The sequence below is a fragment of the Daphnia pulicaria genome, chromosome 1 (genome assembly GCF_021234035.1).
Source record: "Daphnia pulicaria isolate SC F1-1A chromosome 1, SC_F0-13Bv2, whole genome shotgun sequence".
NCBI lineage: Eukaryota > Metazoa > Arthropoda > Branchiopoda > Diplostraca > Daphniidae > Daphnia > Daphnia pulicaria.
The window spans coordinates 19,835,672-19,854,040 of NC_060913.1; the positions used below are offsets into that span (position 1 = coordinate 19,835,672).

Sequence of the window (18,369 nt, forward strand, 5' to 3'; positions counted from 1 at the left end):
CTAAGGTGTTTACATAGCAGATTCTTCATGGGACTCTTCTAGATGCGAACTCGTGTTTCTTTTTTTTTTAATGTTGATTACGACACCCTTAACAACTTAAATTTGTTCCCCTATCTGTTGTACTCAACGACGTTTCCTCCATTGCACTGGCCCGTAAGAGGATCGAACTCATGACCTCCGCGTTATTAGCACGGCGCTCTAACCAACTGAGCTAACAGGCCTCACATCAATACTCGGCCAAGAACGATACAAAATCGTTAATACACAATCAAATGTAGAGATTATGACAGTGAAGGGATTCGAACCCTTGCCTCCGAAGAGACTGGTGCCTAAAACCAGCGCCATAGACCCCTCGGCCACACTATCATTATTGGTATCGTGCCCTAAGGTTTTTACATAGCAGATTCTTCATGGGACTCTTCTATATGGGTTTTCGTGTTTCTTTATTTTAAATGTTGGTTACGAAATCCTGTACGAGTGAAACTTGTTCCTCTATCTGTTACAGTCAACGACTTTTCCTCTATTGCACTGGCCCGTAAGAGGATCGAACTCATGACCTCCGCGTTATTAGCACGCCGCTCTAACCAACTGAGCTAACAGGCCTCATATCGATACTCGGCCAAGAACGATAAAAAATCGTTAATACACAATCAAATGTAGAGATTATGACAGTGAAGGGATTCGAACCCTTGCCTCCGAAGAGACTGGTGCCTAAAACCAGCGCCATAGACCACTCGGCCACACTATCATGTTTGTTATAGTGCCCTAAGGTGTTTACATAGCAGATTCTTCATGGGACTCTTCTAGATGCGAACTCGTGTTTCTTTTTTTTTAATGTTGATTACGACACCCTTAACAACTTAAATTTGTTCCCCTATCTGTTGTACTCAACGACGTTTCCTCCATTGCACTGGCCCGTAAGAGGATCGAACTCATGACCTCCGCGTTATTAGCACGGCGCTCTAACCAACTGAGCTAACAGGCCTCACATCAATACTCGGCCAAGAACGATACAAAATCGTTTATACACAATCAAATGTAGAGATTATGAAGAGATTCGAACCCTTGCCTCAGAAGAGACTGGTGCCTAAAACCAGCGCCATTGACCACTCGGCCACATTATCATTATTGGTATCGTTCCCTAAGGTTTTTACATAGCAGATTCTTCATGGGACTCTTCTAGCTAGAATTCGTGTTTCTTTTTTTAAATGTTGGTTACGAAATCCTTTACAACTTAAACTTGTTCCTCTATCTGTTGCACTCAACGACTTTTCCTCCATTGCACTGGCCCGTAAGAGGATCGAACTCATGACCTCCGCGTTATTAGCACGGCGCTCTAACCAACTGAGCTAACAGGCCTCACATCAATACTCGGCCAAGAACGATAAAAAATCGTTAATACACAATCAAATGTAGAGATTATGACAGTGAAGGGATTCGAACCCTTGCCTCCGAAGAGACTGGTGCCTAAAACCAGCGCCATAGACCACTCGGCCACACTATCATGTTTGTTTTAGTGCCCTAAGGTTTTTAGATAGCAGATTCTTCATGGGACTCTTCTAGATGCGAACTCGTGTTTCTTTTTTTTTTAATGTTGATTACGACATCCTTAACAACTTAAACTTGTTCCTCTATCTGTTGTACTCAACGACGTTTCCTCCATTGCACTGGCCCGTGAGAGGATCAAACTCATGACCTCAGCGTTATTAGCACGGCGCTCTAACCAACTGAGCTAACAGGCCTCACATCAATACTCGGCCAAGAACGACACAAAATCGTTAATACACAATCAAATGTAGAGATTATGAAGGGATTCGAACCCTTGCCTCCAAAGAGACTGGTGCCTAAAACCAGCGCCATAGACCACTCGGCCACACTATCATGTTTGTTATAGTGCCCTAAGGTTTTTACATAGCAGATTCTTCATGGGACTCTTCTATATGGGATTGCATGTTTCTTTATTTTAAATGTTGGTTACGAAATCCTGTACAACTGAAACTTGTTCCTCTATCTGTTGCACTCAACGACTTTTCCTCTATTGCACTGGCCCGTAAGAGGATCGAACTCAAGACCTCCGCGTTATTAGCACGGCGCTCTAACCAACTGAGCTAACAGGCCTCATATCGATACTCGGCCAAGAACGATAAAAAATCGTTAATACACAATCAAATGTAGAGATTATGACAGTGAAGGGATTCGAACCCTTGCCTCCGAAGAGACTGGTGCCTAAAACCAGCGCCATAGACCACTCGGCCACACTATCATGTTTGTTATAGTGCCCTAAGGTGTTTACATAGCAGATTCTTCATGGGACTCTTCTAGATGCGAACTCGTGTTTCTTTTTTTTTTAATGTTGATTACGACACCCTTAACAACTTAAATTTGTTCCCCTATCTGTTGTACTCAACGACGTTTCCTCCATTGCACTGGCCCGTAAGAGGATCGAACTCATGACCTCCGCGTTATTAGCACGGCGCTCTAACCAACTGAGCTAACAGGCCTCACATCAATACTCGGCCAAGAACGATACAAAATCGTTTATACACAATCAAATGTAGAGATTATGAAGAGATTCGAACCCTTGCCTCAGAAGAGACTGGTGCCTAAAACCAGCGCCATTGACCACTCGGCCACATTATCATTATTAGTATCGTTCCCTAAGGTTTTTACATAGCAGATTCTTCATGGGACTCTTCTAGATAGAATTCGTGTTTCTTTTTTTAAATGTTGGTTACGAAATCCTTTACAACTTAAACTTGTTCCTCTATCTGTTGCACTCAACGACTTTTCCTCCATTGCACTGGCCCGTAAGAGGATCGAACTCATGACCTCCGCGTTATTAGCACGGCGCTCTAACCAACTGAGCTAACAGGCCTCACATCAATACTCGGCCAAGAACGATAAAAAATCGTTAATACACAATCAAATGTAGAGATTATGACAGTGAAGGGATTCGAACCCTTGCCTCCGAAGAGACTGGTGCCTAAAACCAGCGACATAGACCACTCGGCCACACTATCATGTTTGTTTTAGTGCCCTAAGGTTTTTAGATAGCAGATTCTTCATGGGACTCTTCTAGATGCGAACTCGTGTTTCTTTTTTTTTTAATGTTGATTACGACATCCTTAACAACTTAAACTTGTTCCTCTATCTGTTGTACTCAACGACGTTTCCTCCATTGCACTGGCCCGTGAGAGGATCAAACTCATGACCTCAGCGTTATTAGCACGGCGCTCTAACCAACTGAGCTAACAGGCCTCACATCAATACTCGGCCAAGAACGACACAAAATCGTTAATACACAATCAAATGTAGAGATTATGAAGGGATTCGAACCCTTGCCTCCAAAGAGACTGGTGCCTAAAACCAGCGCCATAGACCACTCGGCCACACTATCATGTTTGTTATAGTGCCCTAAGGTTTTTACATAGCAGATTCTTCATGGGACTCTTCTATATGGGATTTCATGTTTCTTTATTTTAAATGTTGGTTACGAAATCCTGTACAACTGAAACTTGTTCCTCTATCTGTTGCACTCAACGACTTTTCCTCTATTGCACTGGCCCGTAAGAGGATCGAACTCATGACCTCCGCGTTATTAGCACGGCGCTCTAACCAACTGAGCTAACAGGCCTCATATCGATACTCGGCCAAGAACGATAAAAAATCGTTAATACACAATCAAATGTAGAGATTATGACAGTGAAGGGATTCGAACCCTTGCCTCCGAAGAGACTGGTGCCTAAAACCAGCGCCATAGACCACTCGGCCACACTATCATGTTTGTTATAGTGCCCTAAGGTGTTTACATAGCAGATTCTTCATGGGACTCTTCTAGATGCGAACTCGTGTTTCTTTTTTTTTTAATGTTGATTACGACACCCTTAACAACTTAAATTTGTTCCCCTATCTGTTGTACTCAACGACGTTTCCTCCATTGCACTGGCCCGTAAGAGGATCGAACTCATGACCTCCGCGTTATTAGCACGGCGCTCTAACCAACTGAGCTAACAGGCCTCACATCAATACTCGGCCAAGAACGATACAAAATCGTTTATACACAATCAAATGTAGAGATTATGAAGAGATTCGAACCCTTGCCTCAGAAGAGACTGGTGCCTAAAACCAGCGCCATTGACCACTCGGCCACATTATCATTATTGGTATCGTTCCCTAAGGTTTTTACATAGCAGATTCTTCATGGGACTCTTCTAGATAGAATTCGTGTTTCTTTTTTTAAATGTTGGTTACGAAATCCTTTACAACTTAAACTTGTTCCTCTATCTGTTGCACTCAACGACTTTTCCTCCATTGCACTGGCCCGTAAGAGGATCGAACTCATGACCTCCGCGTTATTAGCACGGCGCTCTAACCAACTGAGCTAACAGGCCTCACATCAATACTCGGCCAAGAACGATAAAAAATCGTTAATACACAATCAAATGTAGAGATTATGACAGTGAAGGGATTCGAACCCTTGCCTCCGAAGAGACTGGTGCCTAAAACCAGCGCCATAGACCACTCGGCCACACTATCATGTTTGTTTTAGTGCCCTAAGGTTTTTAGATAGCAGATTCTTCATGGGACTCTTCTAGATGCGAACTCGTGTTTCTTTTTTTTTTAATGTTGATTACGACATCCTTAACAACTTAAACTTGTTCCTCTATCTGTTGTACTCAACGACGTTTCCTCCATTGCACTGGCCCGTGAGAGGATCAAACTCATGACCTCAGCGTTATTAGCACGGCGCTCTAACCAACTGAGCTAACAGGCCTCACATCAATACTCGGCCAAGAACGACACAAAATCGTTAATACACAATCAAATGTAGAGATTATGAAGGGATTCGAACCCTTGCCTCCAAAGAGACTGGTGCCTAAAACCAGCGCCATAGACCACTCGGCCACACTATCATGTTTGTTATAGTGCCCTAAGGTTTTTACATAGCAGATTCTTCATGGGACTCTTCTATATGGGATTTCATGTTTCTTTATTTTAAATGTTGGTTACGAAATCCTGTACAACTGAAACTTGTTCCTCTATCTGTTGCACTCAACGACTTTTCCTCTATTGCACTGGCCCGTAAGAGGATCGAACTCATGACCTCCGCGTTATTAGCACGGCGCTCTAACCAACTGAGCTAACAGGCCTCATATCGATACTCGGCCAAGAACGATAAAAAATCGTTAATACACAATCAAATGTAGAGATTATGACAGTGAAGGGATTCGAACCCTTGCCTCCGAAGAGACTGGTGCCTAAAACCAGCGCCATAGACCACTCGGCCACACTATCATGTTTGTTATAGTGCCCTAAGGTGTTTACATAGCAGATTCTTCATGGGACTCTTCTAGATGCGAACTCGTGTTTCTTTTTTTTTTAATGTTGATTACGACACCCTTAACAACTTAAATTTGTTCCCCTATCTGTTGTACTCAACGACGTTTCCTCCATTGCACTGGCCCGTAAGAGGATCGAACTCATGACCTCCGCGTTATTAGCACGGCGCTCTAACCAACTGAGCTAACAGGCCTCACATCAATACTCGGCCAAGAACGATACAAAATCGTTTATACACAATCAAATGTAGAGATTATGAAGAGATTCGAACCCTTGCCTCAGAAGAGACTGGTGCCTAAAACCAGCGCCATTGACCACTCGGCCACATTATCATTATTGGTATCGTTCCCTAAGGTTTTTACATAGCAGATTCTTCATGGGACTCTTCTAGATAGAATTCGTGTTTCTTTTTTTAAATGTTGGTTACGAAATCCTTTACAACTTAAACTTGTTCCTCTATCTGTTGCACTCAACGACTTTTCCTCCATCGCACTGGCCCGTAAGAGGATCGAACTCATGACCTCCGCGTTATTAGCACGGCGCTCTAACCAACTGAGCTAACAGGCCTCACATCAATACTCGGCCAAGAACGATACAAAATCGTTAATACACAATCAAATGTAGAGATTATGACAGTGAAGGGATTCGAACCCTTGCCTCCGAAGAGACTGGTGCCTAAAACCAGCGCCATAGACCCCTCGGCCACACTATCATTATAGGTATCGTGCCCTAAGGTTTTTACATAGCAGATTCTTCATGGGACTCTTCTATATGGGTTTTCGTGTTTCTTTATTTTAAATGTTGGTTACGAAATCCTGTACGAGTGAAACTTGTTCCTCTATCTGTTACAGTCAACGACTTTTCCTCTATTGCACTGGCCCGTAAGAGGATCGAACTCATGACCTCCGCGTTATTAGCACGCCGCTCTAACCAACTGAGCTAACAGGCCTCATATCGATACTCGGCCAAGAACGATAAAAAATCGTTAATACACAATCAAATGTAGAGATTATGACAGTGAAGGGATTCGAACCCTTGCCTCCGAAGAGACTGGTGCCTAAAACCAGCGCCATAGACCACTCGGCCACACTATCATGTTTGTTATAGTGCCCTAAGGTGTTTACATAGCAGATTCTTCATGACTCTCTTCTAGATGCGAACTCGTGTTTCTTTTTTTTTTAATGTTGATTACGACACCCTTAACAACTTAAATTTGTTCCCCTATCTGTTGTACTCAACGACGTTTCCTCCATTGCACTGGCCCGTAAGAGGATCGAACTCATGACCTCCGCGTTATTAGCACGGCGCTCTAACCAACTGAGCTAACAGGCCTCACATCAATACTCGGCCAAGAACGATACAAAATCGTTTATACACAATCAAATGTAGAGATTATGAAGAGATTCGAACCCTTGCCTCAGAAGAGACTGGTGCCTAAAACCAGCGCCATTGACCACTCGGCCACATTATCATTATTGGTATCGTTCCCTAAGGTTTTTACATAGCAGATTCTTCATGGGACTCTTCTAGATAGAATTCGTGTTTCTTTTTTTAAATGTCGGTTACGAAATCCTTTACAACTTAAACTTGTTCCTCTATCTGTTGCACTCAACGACTTTTCCTCCATCGCACTGGCCCGTAAGAGGATCGAACTCATGACCTCCGCGTTATTAGCACGGCGCTCTAACCAACTGAGCTAACAGGCCTCACATCAATACTCGGCCAAGAACGATACAAAATCGTTAATACACAATCAAATGTAGAGATTATGACAGTGAAGGGATTCGAACCCTTGCCTCCGAAGAGACTGGTGCCTAAAACCAGCGCCATAGACCCCTCGGCCACACTATCATTATTGGTATCGTGCCCTAAGGTTTTTACATAGCAGATTCTTCATGGGACTCTTCTATATGGGTTTTCGTGTTTCTTTATTTTAAATGTTGGTTACGAAATCCTGTACGAGTGAAACTTGTTCCTCTATCTGTTACAGTCAACGACTTTTCCTCTATTGCACTGGCCCGTAAGAGGATCGAACTCATGACCTCCGCGTTATTAGCACGGCGCTCTAACCAACTGAGCTAACAGGCCTCATATCGATACTCGGCCAAGAACGATAAAAAATCGTTAATACACAATCAAATGTAGAGATTATGACAGTGAAGGGATTCTAACCCTTGCCTCCGAAGAGACTGGTGCCTAAAACCAGCGCCATAGACCACTCGGCCACACTATCATGTTTGTTATAGTGCCCTAAGGTGTTTACATAGCAGATTCTTCATGACTCTCTTCTAGATGCGAACTCGTGTTTCTTTTTTTTTTAATGTTGATTACGACACCCTTAACAACTTAAATTTGTTCCCCTATCTGTTGTACTCAACGACGTTTCCTCCATTGCACTGGCCCGTAAGAGGATCGAACTCATGACCTCCGCGTTATTAGCACGGCGCTCTAACCAACTGAGCTAACAGGCCTCACATCAATACTCGGCCAAGAACGATACAAAATCGTTTATACACAATCAAATGTAGAGATTATGAAGAGATTCGAACCCTTGCCTCAGAAGAGACTGGTGCCTAAAACCAGCGCCATTGACCACTCGGCCACATTATCATTATTGGTATCGTTCCCTAAGGTTTTTACATAGCAGATTCTTCATGGGACTCTTCTAGATAGAATTCGTGTTTCTTTTTTTAAATGTCGGTTACGAAATCCTTTACAACTTAAACTTGTTCCTCTATCTGTTGCACTCAACGACTTTTCCTCCATCGCACTGGCCCGTAAGAGGATCGAACTCATGACCTCCGCGTTATTAGCACGGCGCTCTAACCAACTGAGCTAACAGGCCTCACATCAATACTCGGCCAAGAACGATACAAAATCGTTAATACACAATCAAATGTAGAGATTATGACAGTGAAGGGATTCGAACCCTTGCCTCCGAAGAGACTGGTGCCTAAAACCAGCGCCATAGACCCCTCGGCCACACTATCATTATTGGTATCGTGCCCTAAGGTTTTTACATAGCAGATTCTTCATGGGACTCTTCTATATGGGTTTTCGTGTTTCTTTATTTTAAATGTTGGTTACGAAATCCTGTACGAGTGAAACTTGTTCCTCTATCTGTTACAGTCAACGACTTTTCCTCTATTGCACTGGCCCGTAAGAGGATCGAACTCATGACCTCCGCGTTATTAGCACGGCGCTCTAACCAACTGAGCTAACAGGCCTCATATCGATACTCGGCCAAGAACGATAAAAAATCGTTAATACACAATCAAATGTAGAGATTATGACAGTGAAGGGATTCGAACCCTTGCCTCCGAAGAGACTGGTGCCTAAAACCAGCGCCATAGACCACTCGGCCACACTATCATGTTTGTTATAGTGCCCTAAGGTGTTTACATAGCAGATTCTTCATGACTCTCTTCTAGATGCGAACTCGTGTTTCTTTTTTTTTAATGTTGATTACGACACCCTTAACAACTTAAATTTGTTCCCCTATCTGTTGTACTCAACGACGTTTCCTCCATTGCACTGGCCCGTAAGAGGATCGAACTCATGACCTCCGCGTTATTAGCACGGCGCTCTAACCAACTGAGCTAACAGGCCTCACATCAATACTCGGCCAAGAACGATACAAAATCGTTTATACACAATCAAATGTAGAGATTATGAAGAGATTCGAACCCTTGCCTCAGAAGAGACTGGTGCCTAAAACCAGCGCCATTGACCACTCGGCCACATTATCATTATTGGTATCGTTCCCTAAGGTTTTTACATAGCAGATTCTTCATGGGACTCTTCTAGATAGAATTCGTGTTTCTTTTTTTAAATGTTGGTTACGAAATCCTTTACAACTTAAACTTGTTCCTCTATCTGTTGCACTCAACGACTTTTCCTCCATTGCACTGGCCCGTAAGAGGATCTAACTCATGACCTCCGCGTTATTAGCACGGCGCTCTAACCAACTGAGCTAACAGGCCTCACATCAATACTCGGCCAAGAACGATACAAAATCGTTAATACACAATCAAATGTAGAGATTATGACAGTGAAGGGATTCGAACCCTTGCCTCCGAAGAGACTGGTGCCTAAAACCAGCGCCATAGACCCCTCGGCCACACTATCATTATTGTTATCGTGCCCTAAGGTTTTTACATAGCAGATTCTTCATGGGACTCTTCTATATGGGTTTTCGTGTTTCTTTATTTTAAATGTTGGTTACGAAATCCTGTACAACTGAAACTTGTTCCTCTATCTGTTGCACTCAACGACTTTTCCTCTATTGCACTGGCCCGAAAGAGGATCGAACTCATGACCTCTACGTTATTAGCTCGGCGCTCTAACCAACTGAGCTAACAGGCCTCATATCGATCCTCGGCCAAGAACGATAAAAAATCGTTAATACACAATCAAATGTAGAGATTATGACAGTGAAGGGATTCGAACCCTTGCCTCCGAAGAGACTGGTGCCTAAAACCAGCGCCATAGACCACTCGGCCACATTATCAATATTGGTATCGTGCCCTAAGGTTTTTACATAGCAGATTCTTCATGGGACTCTTCTAGATGCGAACTAGTGTTTCTTTTTTTTTTAATGTTGATTACGACATCCTTAACAACTTAAACTTGTTCCTCTATCTGTTGTACTCAACGACGTTTCCTCCATTGCACTGCCCCGTGAGGGGATCGAACTCATGACCTCCGCGTTATTAGCACGGCGCTCTAACCAACTGAGCTAACATGCCTCACATCAATACTCGGCCAAGAACGACACAAAATCGTTAATACACAATCAAATGTAGAGATTATGAAGGGATTCGAACCCTTGCCTTCGAAGAGACTGGTGCCTAAAACCAGCGCCATAGACCACTCGGCCACACTATCATGTTTGTTATAGTGCCCTAAGGTTTTTACATAGCAGATTCTTCATGGGACTCTTCTATATGGGATTTCGTGTTTCTTTATTTTAAATGTTGGTTACGAAATCCTGTACAACTGAAACTTGTTCCTCTATCTGTTGCACTCAACGACTTTTCCTCTATTGCACTGGCCCGTAAGAGGATCGAACTCAAGACCTCCGCGTTATTAGCACGGCGCTCTAACCAACTGAGCTAACAAGCCTCATATTGATACTCGGCCAAGAACGATAAAAAATCGGTAATACACAATCAAATGTAGAGATTATGACAGTGAAGGGATTCGAACCCTTGCCTCCGAAGAGACTGGTGCCTAAAACCAGCGCCATAGACCACTCGGCCACACTATCATGTTTGTTATAGTGCCCTAAGGTGTTTACATAGCAGATTCTTCATGGGACTCTTCTATATGGGATTTCGTGTTTCTTTATTTTAAATGTTGGTTACGAAATCCTGTACAACTGAAACTTGTTCCTCTATCTGTTGCACTCAACGACTTTTCCTCCATTGCACTGGCCCGCAATAGGATCGAACTCATGACCTCCGCGTTATTAGCACGGCGCTCTAACCAACTGAGCTAACACGCCTCACATCGATGCTCGGCCAAGAACGATAAAAAATCGTTAATACACAATCAAATGTAGAGATTATGACAGTGAAGGGATTCGAACCCTTGCCTCCGAAGAGACTGGTGCCTAAAACCAGCGCCATAGACCACTCGGCCACATTATCATTATTGGTATCGTGCCCTAAGGTTTTTACATAGCAGACGAGTAACTTGAGGCCCGGTCAAATCCGGGGAACTTTGGTCTAGCGTAAAGTCGGACATTTTTTCTATTCGCTTCTCTGTAGCCTAATACCACGATCTGCCCATAATAGATTTTATCGTGGGAAGTCTGCCCAGTCAGTAGATTCCCTACCTTACTTTAAGATTGCGTCATCACGGTGATGCTATAGACATCTGGTGGTGATGCGGTGCGTCATGGTTGGGTCATCAAAGATTGCGTTATCACAGCGATGTTACAGACATCTGGTGGTGATTTGCGACTGACCAATCACAGCGTGTTCGCATTGTGACATGAATAAGCTCCTCCCCAAACGTTCGTGACAGACACAGGCTCCTCCCCCATAATATTCGTGACAGACACAGGCCCCTCCCCCAAAAGCTTGTTCTTTTATTGTATATGGATTCTTCATGGGACTCTTCTATATGGGATTTCGTGTTTCTTTATTTTAAATGTTGGTTACGAAATCCTGTACAACTGAAACTTGTTCCTCTATCTGTTACAGTGAACGACTTTTCCTCTATTGCACTGGCCCGTAAGAGGATCGAACTCATGACCTCCGCGTTATTAGCACGCCGCTCTAACCAACTGAGCTAACAGGCCTCATATCGATACTCGGCCAAGAACGATAAAAAATCGTTAATACACAATCAAATGTAGAGATTATGACAGTGAAGGGATTCGAACCCTTGCCTCCGAAGAGACTGGTGCCTAAAACCAGCGCCATAGACCACTCGGCCACACTATCATGTTTGTTATAGTGCCCTAAGGTGTTTACATAGCAGATTCTTCATGGGACTCTTCTAGATGCGAACTCGTGTTTCTTTTTTTTTAAATGTTGATTACGACACCCTTAACAACTTAAATTTGTTCCCCTATCTGTTGTACTCAACGACGTTTCCTCCATTGCACTGGCCCGTAAGAGGATCGAACTCATGACCTCCGCGTTATTAGCACGGCGCTCTAACCAACTGAGCTAACAGGCCTCACATCAATACTCGGCCAAGAACGATACAAAATCGTTTATACACAATCAAATGTAGAGATTATGAAGAGATTCGAACCCTTGCCTCAGAAGAGACTGGTGCCTAAAACCAGCGCCATTGACCACTCGGCCACATTATCATTATTGGTATCGTTCCCTAAGGTTTTTACATAGCAGATTCTTCATGGGACTCTTCAAGATAGAATTCGTGTTTCTTTTTTTAAATGTTGGTTACGAAATCCTTTACAACTTAAACTTGTTCCTCTATCTGTTGCACTCAACGACTTTTCCTCCATTGCACTGGCCCGTAAGAGGATCGAACTCATGACCTCCGCGTTATTAGCACGGCGCTCTAACCAACTGAGCTAACAGGCCTCACATCAATACTCGGCCAAGAACGATACAAAATCGTTAATACACAATCAAATGTAGAGATTATGACAGTGAAGGGATTCGAACCCTTGCCTCCGAAGAGACTGGTGCCTAAAACCAGCGCCATAGACCACTCGGCCACATTATCATTATTGGTATCGTGCCCTAAGGTTTTTACATAGCAGATTCTTCATGGGACTCTTCTATATGGGATTTCGTGTTTCTTTATTTTAAATGTTGGTTACGAAATCCTGTACAACTGAAACTTGTTCCTCTATCTGTTGCACTCAACGACTTTTCCTCTATTGCACTGGCCCGTAAGAGGATCGAACTCATGACCTCCGCGTTATTAGCACGGCGCTCTAACCAACTGAGCTAACAGGCCTCATATCGATACTCGGCCAAGTACGATAAAAAATCGTTAATACACAATCAAATGTAGAGATTATGACAGTGAAGGGATTCTAACCCTTGCCTCCGAAGAGACTGGTGCCTAAAACCAGCGCCATAGACCACTCGGCCACACTATCATGTTTGTTATAGTGCCCTAAGGTGTTTACATAGCAGATTCTTCATGGGACTCTTCTATATGGGATTTCGTGTTTCTTTATTTTAAATGTTGGTTACGAAATCCTGTACAACTGAAACTTGTTCCTCTATCTGTTGCACTCAACGACTTTTCCTCTATTGCACTGGCCCGTAAGAGGATCGAACTCATGACCTCCGCGTTATTAGCACGGCGCTCTAACCAACTGAGCTAACAAGCCTCATATCGATACTCGGCCAAGAACGATAAAAAATCGTTAATACACAATCAAATGTAGAGATTATGACAGTGAAGGGATTCGAACCCTTGCCTCCGAAGAGACTGGTGCCTAAAACCAGCGCCATAGACCACTCGGCCACACTATCATGTTTGTTATAGTGCCCTAAGGTGTTTACATAGCAGATTCTTCATGGGACTCTTCTAGATGCGAACTCGTGTTTCTTTTTTTTTTAATGTTGATTACGACACCCTTAACAACTTAAATTTGTTCCCCTATCTGTTGTACTCAACGACGTTTCCTCCATTGCACTGGCCCGTAAGAGGATCGAACTCATGACCTCCGCGTCATTAGCACGGCGCTCTAACCAACTGAGCTAACAGGCCTCACATTAATACTCGGCCAAGAACGATACAAAATCGTTTATACACAATCAAATGTAGAGATTATGAAGAGATTCGAACCCTTGCCTCAGAAGAGACTGGTGCCTAAAACCAGCGCCATAGACCACTCGGCCACATTATCATTATTGGTATCGTGCCCTAAGGTTTTTACATAGCAGATTCTTCATGGGACTCTTCTATATGGGATTTCGTGTTTCTTTATTTTAAATGTTGGTTACGAAATCCTGTACAACTGAAACTTGTTCCTCTATCTGTTGCACTCAACGACTTTTCCTCTATTGCACTGGCCCGTAAGAGGATCGAACTCATGACCTCCGCGTTATTAGCACGGCGCTCTAACCAACTGAGCTAACAGGCCTCATATCGATACTCGGCCAAGTACGATAAAAAATCGTTAATACACAATCAAATGTAGAGATTATGACAGTGAAGGGATTCTAACCCTTGCCTCCGAAGAGACTGGTGCCTAAAACCAGCGCCATAGACCACTCGGCCACACTATCATGTTTGTTATAGTGCCCTAAGGTGTTTACATAGCAGATTCTTCATGGGACTCTTCTATATGGGATTTCGTGTTTCTTTATTTTAAATGTTGGTTACGAAATCCTGTACAACTGAAACTTGTTCCTCTATCTGTTACAGTGAACGACTTTTCCTCTATTGCACTGGCCCGTAAGAGGATCGAACTCATGACGTCCGCGTTATTAGCACGCCGCTCTAACCAACTGAGCTAACAGGCCTCATATCGATACTCGGCCAAGAACGATAAAAAATCGTTAATACACAATCAAATGTAGAGATTATGACAGTGAAGGGATTCGAACCCTTGCCTCCGAAGAGACTGGTGCCTATAACCAGCGCCATAGACCACTCGGCCACACTATCATGTTTGTTATAGTGCCCTAAGGTTTTTAGATAGCAGATTCTTCATGGGACTCTTCTAGATTCGAACTCGTGTTTCTTTTTTTTAAAATGTTGATTACAACATCCTTAACAACTTAAACTTGTTCCTCTATCTGTGGTACTCAACGACGTTTCCTCCATTGCACTGGCCCGTAAGAGGATCGAACTCATGACCTCCGCGTTATTAGCACGGCGCTCTAACCAACTGAGCTAACAGGCCTCACATCAATACTCGGCCAAGAACGATACAAAATCGTTAATACACAATCAAATGTAGAGATTATGACAGTGAAGGGATTCGAACCCTTGCCTCAGAAGAGACTGGTGCCTAAAACCAGCGCCATAGACCACTCGGCCACATTATCATTATTGGTATCGTGCCCTAAGGTTTTTACATAGCAGATTCTTCATGGGACTCTTCTATATGGGATTTCGTGTTTCTTTATTTTAAATGTTGGTTACGAAATCCTGTACAACTGAAACTTGTTCCTCTATCTGTTGCACTCAACGACTTTTCCTCTATTGCACTGGCCCGTAAGAGGATCGAACTCATGACCTCCGCGTTATTAGCACGGCGCTCTAACCAACTGAGCTAACAAGCCTCATATCGATACTCGGCCAAGAACGATAAAAAATCGTTAATACACAATCAAATGTAGAGATTATGACAGTGAAGGGATTCGAACCCTTGCCTCCGAAGAGACTGGTGCCTAAAACCAGCGCCATAGACCACTCGGCCACACTATCATGTTTGTTATAGTGCCCTAAGGTGTTTACATAGCAGATTCTTCATGGGACTCTTCTAGATGCGAACTCGTGTTTCTTTTTTTTTTAATGTTGATTACGACACCCTTAACAACTTAAATTTGTTCCCCTATCTGTTGTACTCAACGACGTTTCCTCCATTGCACTGGCCCGTAAGAGGATCGAACTCATGACCTCCGCGTTATTAGCACGGCGATCTAACCAACTGAGCTAACAGGCCTCACATCAATACTCGGCCAAGAACGATACAAAATCGTTTATACACAATCAAATGTAGAGATTATGAAGAGATTCGAACCCTTGCCTCAGAAGAGACTGGTGCCTAAAACCAGCGCCATTGACCACTCGGCCACATTATCATTATTGGTATCGTTCCCTAAGGTTTTTACATAGCAGATTCTTCATGGGACTCTTCTAGATAGAATTCGTGTTTCTTTTTTTAAATGTTGGTTACGAAATCCTTTACAACTTAAACTTGTTCCTCTATCTGTTGCACTCAACGACTTTTCCTCCATTGCACTGGCCCGTAAGAGGATCGAACTCATGACCTCCGCGTTATTAGCACGGCGCTCTAACCAACTGAGCTAACAGGCCTCACATCAATACTCGGCCAAGAACGATACAAAATCGTTAATACACAATCAAATGTAGAGATTATGACAGTGAAGGGATTCGAACCCTTGCCTCCGAAGAGACTGGTGCCTAAAACCAGCGCCATAGACCCCTCGGCCACACTATCATTATTGGTATCGTGCCCTAAGGTTTTTACATAGCAGATTCTTCATCGGACTCTTCTATATGGGTTTTCGTGTTTCTTTATTTTAAATGTTGGTTACGAAATCCTGTACGAGTGAAACTTGTTCCTCTATCTGTTACAGTCAACGACTTTTCCTCTATTGCACTGGCCCGTAAGAGGATCGAACTCATGACCTCCGCGTTATTAGCACGCCGCTCTAACCAACTGAGCTAACAGGCCTCATATCGATACTCGGCCAAGAACGATAAAAAATCGTTAATACACAATCAAATGTAGAGATTATGACAGTGAAGGGATTCGAACCCTTGCCTCCGAAGAGACTGGTGCCTAAAACCAGCGCCATAGACCACTCGGCCACACTATCATGTTTGTTATAGTGCCCTAAGGTGTTTACATAGCAGATTCTTCATGGGACTCTTCTAGATGCGAACTCGTGTTTCTTTTTTTTTAATGTTGATTACGACACCCTTAACTACTTAAATTTGTTCCCCTATCTGTTGTACTCAACGACGTTTCCTCCATTGCACTGGCCCGTAAGAGGATCGAACTCATGACCTCCGCGTTATTAGCACGGCGCTCTAACCAACTGAGCTAACAGGCCTCACATCAATACTCGGCCAAGAACGATACAAAATCGTTTATACACAATCAAATGTAGAGATTATGAAGAGATTCGAACCCTTGCCTCAGAAGAGACTGGTGCCTAAAACCAGCGCCATTGACCACTCGGCCACATTATCATTATTGGTATCGTTCCCTAAGGTTTTTACATAGCAGATTCTTCATGGGACTCTTCTAGATAGAATTCGTGTTTCTTTTTTTAAATGTTGGTTACGAAATCCTTTACAACTTAAACTTGTTCCTCTATCTGTTGCACTCAACGACTTTTCCTCCATTGCACTGGCCCGTAAGAGGATCGAACTCATGACCTTTGCGTTATTAGCACGGCGCTCTAACCAACTGAGCTAACAGGCCTCACATCAATACTCGGCCAAGAACGATACAAAATCGTTAATACACAATCAAATGTAGAGATTATGACAGTGAAGGGATTCGAACCCTTGCCTCCGAAGAGACTGGTGCCTAAAACCAGCGCCATAGACCCCTCGGCCACACTATCATTATTGGTATCGTGCCCTAAGGTTTTTACATAGCAGATTCTTCATGGGACTCTTCTATATGGGTTTTCGTGTTTCTTTATTTTAAATGTTGGTTACGAAATCCTGTACGAGTGAAACTTGTTCCTCTATCTGTTACAGTCAACGACTTTTCCTCTATTGCACTGGCCCGTAAGAGGATCGAACTCATGACCTCCGCGTTATTAGCACGGCGCTCTAACCAACTGAGCTAACAGGCCTCATATCGATACTCGGCTAAGAACGATAAAAAATCGTTAATACACAATCAAATGTAGAGATTATGACAGTGAAGGGATTCGAACCCTTGCCTCCGAAGAGACTGGTGCCTAAAACCAGCGCCATAGACCACTCGGCCACACTATCATGTTTGTTTTAGTGCCCTAAGGTTTTTAGATAGCAGATTCTTCATGGGACTCTTCTAGATGCGAACTCGTGTTTCTTTTTTTTTAAATGTTGATTACGACATCCTTAACAACTTAAACTTGTTCCTCTATCTGTTGTACTCAACGACGTTTCCTCCATTGCACTGGCCCGTGAGAGGATCAAACTCATGACCTCAGCGTTATTAGCACGGCGCTCTAACCAACTGAGCTAACAGGCCTCACATCAATACTCGGCCAAGAACGACACAAAATCGTTAATACACAATCAAATGTAGAGATTATGAAGGGATTCGAACCCTTGCCTCAGAACAGACTGGTGCCTAAAACCAGCGCCATAGACCACTCGGCCACACTATCATTATTGGTATCGTGCCCTAAGGTTTTTACATAGCAGATTCTTCATGGGACTCTTCTATATGGGATTTCGTGTTTCTTTATTTTAAATGTTGGTTACGAAATCCTGTACAACTGAAACTTGTTCCTCTATCTGTTGCACTCAACGACTTTTCCTCTATTGCACTGGCCCGAAAGAGGATCGAACTCATGACCTCTACGTTATTAGCTCGGCGCTCTAACCAACTGAGCTAACAGGCCTCATATCGATCCTCGGCCAAGAACGATAAAAAATCGTTAATACACAATCAAATGTAGAGATTATGACAGTGAAGGGATTCGAACCCTTGCCTCCGAAGAGACTGGTGCCTAAAACCAGCGCCATAGACCACTCGGCCACACAATCATGTTTGTTATAGTGCCCTAAGGTTTTTACATAGAAGATTCGTCATGGGACTCTTCTAGATGCGAACTCGTGTTTCTTTTTTTTTAATGTTGATTACGACATCCTTAACAACTT

At 43.3% G+C, this 18,369-nt stretch overlaps 58 non-coding genes across 58 annotated transcripts; all 58 read right to left on the minus strand.

Annotated features, from left to right (window-relative positions):
* Positions 1-147: 147 nt before the first annotated feature.
* On the minus strand, positions 148-221 carry Trnai-aau. The gene has a single exon. It is a non-coding gene; the product is annotated as a tRNA-Ile (tRNA).
* A 63-nt stretch (positions 222-284) lies between these two features.
* Positions 285-366, minus strand: Trnal-uag. The gene has a single exon. It is a non-coding gene; the product is annotated as a tRNA-Leu (tRNA).
* A 300-nt stretch (positions 367-666) lies between these two features.
* Trnal-uag lies at positions 667-748 on the minus strand. The gene has a single exon. It is a non-coding gene; the product is annotated as a tRNA-Leu (tRNA).
* A 163-nt stretch (positions 749-911) lies between these two features.
* Trnai-aau lies at positions 912-985 on the minus strand. The gene has a single exon. It is a non-coding gene; the product is annotated as a tRNA-Ile (tRNA).
* A 300-nt stretch (positions 986-1,285) lies between these two features.
* Positions 1,286-1,359, minus strand: Trnai-aau. Its single transcript has one exon. It is a non-coding gene; the product is annotated as a tRNA-Ile (tRNA).
* Positions 1,360-1,422: 63 nt separating this feature from the next.
* Trnal-uag lies at positions 1,423-1,504 on the minus strand. The gene has a single exon. It is a non-coding gene; the product is annotated as a tRNA-Leu (tRNA).
* Positions 1,505-1,799: 295 nt separating this feature from the next.
* Positions 1,800-1,881, minus strand: Trnal-uag. Its single transcript has one exon. It is a non-coding gene; the product is annotated as a tRNA-Leu (tRNA).
* A 300-nt stretch (positions 1,882-2,181) lies between these two features.
* On the minus strand, positions 2,182-2,263 carry Trnal-uag. Its single transcript has one exon. It is a non-coding gene; the product is annotated as a tRNA-Leu (tRNA).
* Positions 2,264-2,427: 164 nt separating this feature from the next.
* Positions 2,428-2,501, minus strand: Trnai-aau. The gene has a single exon. It is a non-coding gene; the product is annotated as a tRNA-Ile (tRNA).
* A 300-nt stretch (positions 2,502-2,801) lies between these two features.
* Positions 2,802-2,875, minus strand: Trnai-aau. Its single transcript has one exon. It is a non-coding gene; the product is annotated as a tRNA-Ile (tRNA).
* Positions 2,876-3,315: 440 nt separating this feature from the next.
* On the minus strand, positions 3,316-3,397 carry Trnal-uag. Its single transcript has one exon. It is a non-coding gene; the product is annotated as a tRNA-Leu (tRNA).
* A 163-nt stretch (positions 3,398-3,560) lies between these two features.
* On the minus strand, positions 3,561-3,634 carry Trnai-aau. The gene has a single exon. It is a non-coding gene; the product is annotated as a tRNA-Ile (tRNA).
* Positions 3,635-3,697: 63 nt separating this feature from the next.
* On the minus strand, positions 3,698-3,779 carry Trnal-uag. Its single transcript has one exon. It is a non-coding gene; the product is annotated as a tRNA-Leu (tRNA).
* Positions 3,780-3,943: 164 nt separating this feature from the next.
* Positions 3,944-4,017, minus strand: Trnai-aau. Its single transcript has one exon. It is a non-coding gene; the product is annotated as a tRNA-Ile (tRNA).
* A 300-nt stretch (positions 4,018-4,317) lies between these two features.
* Positions 4,318-4,391, minus strand: Trnai-aau. The gene has a single exon. It is a non-coding gene; the product is annotated as a tRNA-Ile (tRNA).
* A 63-nt stretch (positions 4,392-4,454) lies between these two features.
* Trnal-uag lies at positions 4,455-4,536 on the minus strand. The gene has a single exon. It is a non-coding gene; the product is annotated as a tRNA-Leu (tRNA).
* Positions 4,537-4,831: 295 nt separating this feature from the next.
* Positions 4,832-4,913, minus strand: Trnal-uag. The gene has a single exon. It is a non-coding gene; the product is annotated as a tRNA-Leu (tRNA).
* Positions 4,914-5,076: 163 nt separating this feature from the next.
* On the minus strand, positions 5,077-5,150 carry Trnai-aau. The gene has a single exon. It is a non-coding gene; the product is annotated as a tRNA-Ile (tRNA).
* Positions 5,151-5,213: 63 nt separating this feature from the next.
* On the minus strand, positions 5,214-5,295 carry Trnal-uag. The gene has a single exon. It is a non-coding gene; the product is annotated as a tRNA-Leu (tRNA).
* A 164-nt stretch (positions 5,296-5,459) lies between these two features.
* Positions 5,460-5,533, minus strand: Trnai-aau. The gene has a single exon. It is a non-coding gene; the product is annotated as a tRNA-Ile (tRNA).
* A 300-nt stretch (positions 5,534-5,833) lies between these two features.
* Trnai-aau lies at positions 5,834-5,907 on the minus strand. Its single transcript has one exon. It is a non-coding gene; the product is annotated as a tRNA-Ile (tRNA).
* Positions 5,908-5,970: 63 nt separating this feature from the next.
* Trnal-uag lies at positions 5,971-6,052 on the minus strand. The gene has a single exon. It is a non-coding gene; the product is annotated as a tRNA-Leu (tRNA).
* A 300-nt stretch (positions 6,053-6,352) lies between these two features.
* On the minus strand, positions 6,353-6,434 carry Trnal-uag. Its single transcript has one exon. It is a non-coding gene; the product is annotated as a tRNA-Leu (tRNA).
* Positions 6,435-6,598: 164 nt separating this feature from the next.
* On the minus strand, positions 6,599-6,672 carry Trnai-aau. The gene has a single exon. It is a non-coding gene; the product is annotated as a tRNA-Ile (tRNA).
* A 300-nt stretch (positions 6,673-6,972) lies between these two features.
* On the minus strand, positions 6,973-7,046 carry Trnai-aau. Its single transcript has one exon. It is a non-coding gene; the product is annotated as a tRNA-Ile (tRNA).
* A 63-nt stretch (positions 7,047-7,109) lies between these two features.
* On the minus strand, positions 7,110-7,191 carry Trnal-uag. Its single transcript has one exon. It is a non-coding gene; the product is annotated as a tRNA-Leu (tRNA).
* Positions 7,192-7,354: 163 nt separating this feature from the next.
* On the minus strand, positions 7,355-7,428 carry Trnai-aau. Its single transcript has one exon. It is a non-coding gene; the product is annotated as a tRNA-Ile (tRNA).
* Positions 7,429-7,491: 63 nt separating this feature from the next.
* Positions 7,492-7,573, minus strand: Trnal-uag. Its single transcript has one exon. It is a non-coding gene; the product is annotated as a tRNA-Leu (tRNA).
* Positions 7,574-7,737: 164 nt separating this feature from the next.
* Trnai-aau lies at positions 7,738-7,811 on the minus strand. The gene has a single exon. It is a non-coding gene; the product is annotated as a tRNA-Ile (tRNA).
* A 300-nt stretch (positions 7,812-8,111) lies between these two features.
* Positions 8,112-8,185, minus strand: Trnai-aau. The gene has a single exon. It is a non-coding gene; the product is annotated as a tRNA-Ile (tRNA).
* A 63-nt stretch (positions 8,186-8,248) lies between these two features.
* Trnal-uag lies at positions 8,249-8,330 on the minus strand. The gene has a single exon. It is a non-coding gene; the product is annotated as a tRNA-Leu (tRNA).
* A 163-nt stretch (positions 8,331-8,493) lies between these two features.
* Trnai-aau lies at positions 8,494-8,567 on the minus strand. Its single transcript has one exon. It is a non-coding gene; the product is annotated as a tRNA-Ile (tRNA).
* A 63-nt stretch (positions 8,568-8,630) lies between these two features.
* On the minus strand, positions 8,631-8,712 carry Trnal-uag. The gene has a single exon. It is a non-coding gene; the product is annotated as a tRNA-Leu (tRNA).
* Positions 8,713-8,875: 163 nt separating this feature from the next.
* On the minus strand, positions 8,876-8,949 carry Trnai-aau. Its single transcript has one exon. It is a non-coding gene; the product is annotated as a tRNA-Ile (tRNA).
* A 437-nt stretch (positions 8,950-9,386) lies between these two features.
* On the minus strand, positions 9,387-9,468 carry Trnal-uag. The gene has a single exon. It is a non-coding gene; the product is annotated as a tRNA-Leu (tRNA).
* A 300-nt stretch (positions 9,469-9,768) lies between these two features.
* On the minus strand, positions 9,769-9,850 carry Trnal-uag. The gene has a single exon. It is a non-coding gene; the product is annotated as a tRNA-Leu (tRNA).
* Positions 9,851-10,527: 677 nt separating this feature from the next.
* Trnal-uag lies at positions 10,528-10,609 on the minus strand. The gene has a single exon. It is a non-coding gene; the product is annotated as a tRNA-Leu (tRNA).
* A 300-nt stretch (positions 10,610-10,909) lies between these two features.
* Positions 10,910-10,991, minus strand: Trnal-uag. Its single transcript has one exon. It is a non-coding gene; the product is annotated as a tRNA-Leu (tRNA).
* A 719-nt stretch (positions 10,992-11,710) lies between these two features.
* Positions 11,711-11,792, minus strand: Trnal-uag. The gene has a single exon. It is a non-coding gene; the product is annotated as a tRNA-Leu (tRNA).
* Positions 11,793-11,956: 164 nt separating this feature from the next.
* On the minus strand, positions 11,957-12,030 carry Trnai-aau. The gene has a single exon. It is a non-coding gene; the product is annotated as a tRNA-Ile (tRNA).
* A 300-nt stretch (positions 12,031-12,330) lies between these two features.
* Positions 12,331-12,404, minus strand: Trnai-aau. The gene has a single exon. It is a non-coding gene; the product is annotated as a tRNA-Ile (tRNA).
* Positions 12,405-12,467: 63 nt separating this feature from the next.
* On the minus strand, positions 12,468-12,549 carry Trnal-uag. Its single transcript has one exon. It is a non-coding gene; the product is annotated as a tRNA-Leu (tRNA).
* A 163-nt stretch (positions 12,550-12,712) lies between these two features.
* Positions 12,713-12,786, minus strand: Trnai-aau. Its single transcript has one exon. It is a non-coding gene; the product is annotated as a tRNA-Ile (tRNA).
* Positions 12,787-12,849: 63 nt separating this feature from the next.
* Positions 12,850-12,931, minus strand: Trnal-uag. Its single transcript has one exon. It is a non-coding gene; the product is annotated as a tRNA-Leu (tRNA).
* A 300-nt stretch (positions 12,932-13,231) lies between these two features.
* Positions 13,232-13,313, minus strand: Trnal-uag. The gene has a single exon. It is a non-coding gene; the product is annotated as a tRNA-Leu (tRNA).
* Positions 13,314-13,853: 540 nt separating this feature from the next.
* On the minus strand, positions 13,854-13,927 carry Trnai-aau. The gene has a single exon. It is a non-coding gene; the product is annotated as a tRNA-Ile (tRNA).
* Positions 13,928-13,990: 63 nt separating this feature from the next.
* Positions 13,991-14,072, minus strand: Trnal-uag. The gene has a single exon. It is a non-coding gene; the product is annotated as a tRNA-Leu (tRNA).
* Positions 14,073-14,618: 546 nt separating this feature from the next.
* On the minus strand, positions 14,619-14,692 carry Trnai-aau. The gene has a single exon. It is a non-coding gene; the product is annotated as a tRNA-Ile (tRNA).
* A 63-nt stretch (positions 14,693-14,755) lies between these two features.
* On the minus strand, positions 14,756-14,837 carry Trnal-uag. The gene has a single exon. It is a non-coding gene; the product is annotated as a tRNA-Leu (tRNA).
* A 300-nt stretch (positions 14,838-15,137) lies between these two features.
* On the minus strand, positions 15,138-15,219 carry Trnal-uag. The gene has a single exon. It is a non-coding gene; the product is annotated as a tRNA-Leu (tRNA).
* Positions 15,220-15,757: 538 nt separating this feature from the next.
* Positions 15,758-15,831, minus strand: Trnai-aau. The gene has a single exon. It is a non-coding gene; the product is annotated as a tRNA-Ile (tRNA).
* A 63-nt stretch (positions 15,832-15,894) lies between these two features.
* Positions 15,895-15,976, minus strand: Trnal-uag. Its single transcript has one exon. It is a non-coding gene; the product is annotated as a tRNA-Leu (tRNA).
* A 300-nt stretch (positions 15,977-16,276) lies between these two features.
* On the minus strand, positions 16,277-16,358 carry Trnal-uag. Its single transcript has one exon. It is a non-coding gene; the product is annotated as a tRNA-Leu (tRNA).
* Positions 16,359-16,521: 163 nt separating this feature from the next.
* Positions 16,522-16,595, minus strand: Trnai-aau. The gene has a single exon. It is a non-coding gene; the product is annotated as a tRNA-Ile (tRNA).
* Positions 16,596-17,032: 437 nt separating this feature from the next.
* Positions 17,033-17,114, minus strand: Trnal-uag. The gene has a single exon. It is a non-coding gene; the product is annotated as a tRNA-Leu (tRNA).
* A 163-nt stretch (positions 17,115-17,277) lies between these two features.
* Trnai-aau lies at positions 17,278-17,351 on the minus strand. The gene has a single exon. It is a non-coding gene; the product is annotated as a tRNA-Ile (tRNA).
* A 63-nt stretch (positions 17,352-17,414) lies between these two features.
* Positions 17,415-17,496, minus strand: Trnal-uag. The gene has a single exon. It is a non-coding gene; the product is annotated as a tRNA-Leu (tRNA).
* Positions 17,497-18,173: 677 nt separating this feature from the next.
* Positions 18,174-18,255, minus strand: Trnal-uag. Its single transcript has one exon. It is a non-coding gene; the product is annotated as a tRNA-Leu (tRNA).
* Between the last annotated feature and the right edge of the window lie 114 nt (positions 18,256-18,369).